Source organism: Tupaia chinensis, unplaced genomic scaffold (genome assembly GCF_000334495.1).
Source record: "Tupaia chinensis unplaced genomic scaffold, TupChi_1.0 Scaffold000207_1, whole genome shotgun sequence".
NCBI lineage: Eukaryota > Metazoa > Chordata > Mammalia > Scandentia > Tupaiidae > Tupaia > Tupaia belangeri.
The window spans coordinates 1,827,859-1,833,414 of NW_006159682.1; the positions used below are offsets into that span (position 1 = coordinate 1,827,859).

At 40.2% G+C, this 5,556-nt stretch overlaps 1 pseudogene; it reads right to left on the reverse strand.

Moving 5' to 3' along the window:
* Nucleotides 1-1,203: 1,203 nt before the first annotated feature.
* LOC102485705 (60S ribosomal protein L38 pseudogene) lies at nt 1,204-1,415 on the reverse strand (annotated as a pseudogene).
* Between the last annotated feature and the right edge of the window lie 4,141 nt (nt 1,416-5,556).

Here is a 5,556-nt window from a genome sequence, read left to right on the forward strand (position 1 = left end):
TTGCAGGAGAGAGACAGAGACAGAGAGAGACAGTTAGAGGGAAAGTGAGAAATCACCTCCCAGGGTGGGGGGGATGGCCACGCCACAATCTCTTCTCCTCCACTCTCCTCCTAGGATTTTGGGCATGCACGTGCATGTGGCCAGCATGAGTTTCAAGCCACCTAGTTCCAAGACTTGTACCATGGTAGGCCATGTGGAAATCTAGTGCCTCCACCACCATACCACATGATGGCCCCTCGTTTTGGTTTTTGCTTCAGGGCATGTGTGCTTGCCAAAGAGAATCAGAGAAAGAAACAGAGAGAGAGAACATGAGAAATTGTCCCGCAGGAGAGAGCCGCATTGCAATCCTTTCTCTTCCATTCTCTTCTGAAGACTTTGGGCATGCATGCACACATACGTGGTGTGTTTCTCAAGCAGCCAGGTCTGGGACTCAAACTGTGGAGTGTGTCATGCAGGATCCAGTGTCTTAACCACCATGCCACAGGCTAGCTCCCAATTTATCAGTTTTTAAAATGGATTGTTCCTTTGGTGTCATATTTAAGAACCCAAAGTTATGAAGATTTTCTCCTTTCTCCCAAAATTTTAATAGCTTTTTGTTTTACCTTTAGGTCTGTAATTCATTTTGATTTAAGTTTTATATACACCAAATTTGGGTTGAAATTTATTCTTTTACATTTAAATAAACATTGTTACAATTTAAAAAAAGAAATGCTACCTTTTGGGGCCAGCAGATGGCATGGTGATTAAAGGCACTGGACTCCCACATGGCCGACTGTGGTTCAAGTCCCAGACCTGGTGGCTTACTTTCTCACTTTCTCTTTCTCTCGTTGTCTCTCTCTGATCAAACTGGAAAATAATAATAAATAAATAAAGTTAAATAAAATAATTCTTTTTTAAGAGGTTTTTGCTATAGGGCGCATGCGCTCGCCAGAAAGACAGAGAGAGACAGAGAGACAGAAAGCAAGAAATCACCCCCTCTCCCCCGGAGGGATGGTCACACCGCAATCCCTTCTCCTCCATTCTCCTCTTGGGATTTTGGGCATGCACACACATGCGCCCGGCATGAGTTTAAGCCACTGGGTCCAGGACGCAAACTGCGGTCAACTACGTGGGAGTCCAGTGACATAGCCATTACGCTAACTGCTGGTCCCTCTTTTTTTTTTTATTTAAAAAATGTCTAATGTAGTTCAATCAGCATCTGATTCATTTTAGCTCCTTCACCGCCAAAGCTGCGGACAGGGACTGATTCAGCTTCTCCACCTTCCTTTGTCTGTGATGACCAAAGTGTAAAGGTATCTGCTGCATAGAACTTCAAACTTCACATTACCCTTATTTTTCTTGATCTTGACAGATTTAGCCTCCTTTTGTCGGGCTGTGAGCAGAAAGTCTTTGATTTCCTCAATTTTCCGAGGCATGGCGGGGAGCCTGGGGAGAGGGCACTGATGGCATAGCCAGCAGTCAGAAACCCTTTTTTGTCTTTTCATTTAAAATCTTTTTGAGAGAGAGAGATTTTTGCTATAGGGCATGTGCACTTGCTAGAGAGACAGAAAGTCAGAGAGACGGAAAGTGAAAAATCACTTGCCGTAATCCCTTCTACTCCATTCTCCTCTCAGGATTTGGACACGCATGCACAGATGCCCAGTGTGAGTTTCAAGCCACTGGGTCCAGGACTTGAGCTGTGGCTGACTATGTGGGAGATCAACACCTTAACCACTATACCTCCTGCTGGACCCTTCATTTACATCTTGTATATCTGTCTGTATAAGAACTGCTGTTGGGATTTTGATATGACTGTGTTAAATCTATAGATCTATTTAGGGAGAATTAAATTTCTAATTATTTTGAGCATTACGATCCATGAACGTGATATAGCTTTCTCTCCATTTAGGTTTCCTTTTGTTTATTTTATCCACACTTTGTAGTTTTTAGCATACAATTTTAAGTAGATTTATACCTATTTCATTTTTTGGGGGGGGGGACTATCAATTGTAAGTGCAATTTAAAAAATTTGGTTTCAAATTATTGTTATTATATTACATACATTTGACATTATATGCTGATATTGTATCATGCAACTTTGCTATATTTACTAGTATTTTCAGGTTTTGTTTTTATATTTACATTGGGACTTTTATACATGGATAATCATGTCATCTGTAGGTAAGAATATTTTTTTAAGCATTATATTATTTAACTTTATTTATTTGTTTTAATTTGAGCAGAGAGGGAGAGAGAGCGAGAGAGAGAGGGAGAAAGAAAAAAACAACCCTGCCAGTCTGGGACTCGAACCATGGTTGACCATGTGTGAATCCAGCACCCTTAACCCCACACCCCCTGCTGGCCCCCTGAAATACTTTTATTTTTACTACAGTATTTTTTAAAAAAATAATTGCTTATTTAATTTTATTTATTTATTAATTTATTTCAATTTAACTAGATAGAGACAGAGAGAGAGAAGGAAAGCGAGAAAGCAAGCCACCAGGTCTGGGACTAGAACTGTGGTCAACCATGTGGGAATGTCCAGCACCTTAACCACCACACCACTTGCTGGTCCTCTTTACTACAGTATTGACTAGGAGTAATGAGTGTAGAGATCCCTGCCTTGCCCCAATTTCAGGTAGCAAAGATTCTTTTTTAAATTAAATTTGCTATAGGGAATATGTGCTCACTGGAGAGAGACAGAGAGAGTGAGAGAGAGAGAGAAGGAAAATGAGACAACATCCCCTTGCGGGGGGTAGCTAAGCTGCAATTCCTTCTCCATTTCTCTTTTTGGGATTTTGGGCACATGTGCACACACACACTGTGTCAGGGACTCAAACCATGCAGTGAGCCATGTGGGATCCAGTTACCTAAACCACAGTGACATACATACTATACTACGATCTATAGTATGTGTATACTACTATACATACATACTATAGTAGCTCTGAGTTGTGTTCTGTGTTTCAGGCTGCTTCTAAGTTCAGGTGGGAGTTACTGGAGGAATAACTAAACAGGGAAGCTTGCCATTGGACTAGTGATTCTTCAAGTTTTGTTTCCCTTTCCCAATCCTACTGCTATTGTTCACTTTTGAGTCTTTAAATAGTTGCTCCATACATTCTTTGAGGCTTTTGTTGTTGTGAAAGAGGATGGAATGAGCTAACTCCATATTAACTGGAACTAGAACCAAAATGATCACTTTTAAATTACTTATCCTTTAATAATCATTGTGTTTTACACGGACATTAACTCAGAGGAATTCCAGCTATATAGTCGGCAGCAAATATATGTGGACTCAGTGTATGAAACATGCATTTATTTCAAGAGTAAGTGTGTAAATGTTTGGAATCTTTGGAGGTTGCTTAGGATGCTGTTCATTACTCCAGTCTCTGTGGTACTACATATTCCTGTGTTTAAACAGTGGATGTGAGATACATGATGATAGCGCAGTGAGTAAAAGATGAAGAATCAAAACTTGAGTGAGATAATGCTGTCACCTCATGTGGGTTTTTAGAGATTTTATTCGTGTTTAAAATTTAGGGGCAGCAGGTGACATGGTGGTTAAGGTGATGGACTCCCATTTGGCTAATTGCAATCTGATCTGGTGGCTGGAAAATCACACCGGGTGTGTGTGCGTGTATGCGTGCGTGCTCAAAAGCTCAAGAGGAGAATGAAAGAAAAGGGACTAAAGTGTGTCCAGCTTCCTTGGGAAGGGGGGATTTCTCATTTTCCCTCTCTCTGTCTCTCTCTAGCGAGTGTATGTGTCCTATGGCAAAAAAAAAAAAAAATTACTATAATAAAGTGAATTCTGAGGCACAATGTTTTGTTAAGTAAGCATGATATCGTTCAGATAAAAATCAAAGATAGTAATCACAGCTTATTATTTGTATCTTGTACAATTATTTTCTGATCCTTATGGAGTTTACACTTTTAGAACTGTTTTTTTGTTTTGTTTTGTTTTGGTTTTGGTTTTTTTTTTGGAAAGGTTTTTGCTATAGGGTGCGTGCGCTTGCCAGACAGACAGAGAGAGACAGAGAGACAGAAAGTGAGAAATCACCCCCACCCCAGGGGGGATGGCCATGCCGCAATCCCTTCTCCTCCATTCTCCTCTTGGGATCTTGGGTACACACACACACACACACACGTGCCCAGCATGAATTTTAAGCCACCGGGTCTGGGATGCAAACAGCAGTCGACTACATGGGAGTTCAGCGACATAGCCATTACACCAACTGCTGGTCCTGGAACTGTTTCTTAATGTGTGACGTTTTTAAAACTCTGAAAAAGAATGATCTATTTTTTACTATCTCATCTATAAAAAATGCTGCTGAATGTAGAAATAACAGTAAAACAGACTTTCCCAGGCAAATAAAACTGTGTTCACAGTAAGGACACAAAATTTAAAGTTAATGTTAACTTTGGAAATACTGTGCAATGTAAAATAAAGCAGGAACATAACAGTCTCAGCTCAGGACCAGCAGGTGGCATGGGGATAAAGGTGTTGAACTTCCACTTGGTCAACTGTGGTTCATGTCCCAGAGCTAGTGTCTTGAAAATCATGCTGTGTGTGTACATACATGTGTGCTCAAATTCCTGTGAGGAGAATGAAGGAGAAGGGTTTGCAGCATGGCCATCCCCCCTGGCAGGTGATTTTTTACTTTCCCTCTCTCTGTCTCTCTCTGGCATGCATACATGCCCTCCGACAAAAAACTTTAAAAAAAAAGGTCTAAGCTCATAAGTTGTCCTTTGCTTCATATGATTTGTTTTCTGAATTATATTTTATTATTTGGAGCAAACTTTTTTTTTTTTTGAGAGGTTTTTGCTATAGGGTGCGTGCCCTTGCCAGAAAGACAGAGACAGAGAGATAGAAAGTAAGAAATCACTCTCCAGGGAGATGACCATGCTGCAATCCCTTCTCCTCCATTCTCCTCTCAGGATCTTGGGCACACTCGCACACATGCCTGGTGTGAGTTTAAGCCACCTAGTCTGGGACTCGAACCATGGTCGACTACATGGGAGTCCAGTGACATAGCCATTACACTAACTGCTGGCCCCTGGAGCAAACTTTTAGATTAGATTAATAGCATGCAAACATATCTGTGAAGAACCAAAATTGACCTTGAATAATGTATAGAGAAGCTTGTGCTTGAAGATCAGCACATGAAAGTTGGATTTCCTAGCCTTCAGAACTGTCAGCCAATACATTTCTGTTGATTACAAATTACCTAGTTTGTGGTAGTGTGTTACAGCAGCACAAAACAGATGAAGGCAGGCCTCTGTTAGGAATAACCTTGATTTTAGTTCATGAAACACGCTTCAGACTTCTGATCTTTCAATATTGTATGGTAATTTCTTTCTTTTTTAAAAATTATTTTATTCAATTTTATCTATCAATTTTTAATTTAATTTATTTTATTTTTTAAAGAATTATTTTATTTAACTTTATTTCTTTTATTTATTTTAATTTGAACAGAGAGAGACAGAGAGAGAAAGAAAGAGGAGGAAAGTGAGAAAGCAAGATGCCAGGTCCAGGACTTGAACCTCAGTCAGCCCTGTGGGAGTCCAGCACTCTTAACC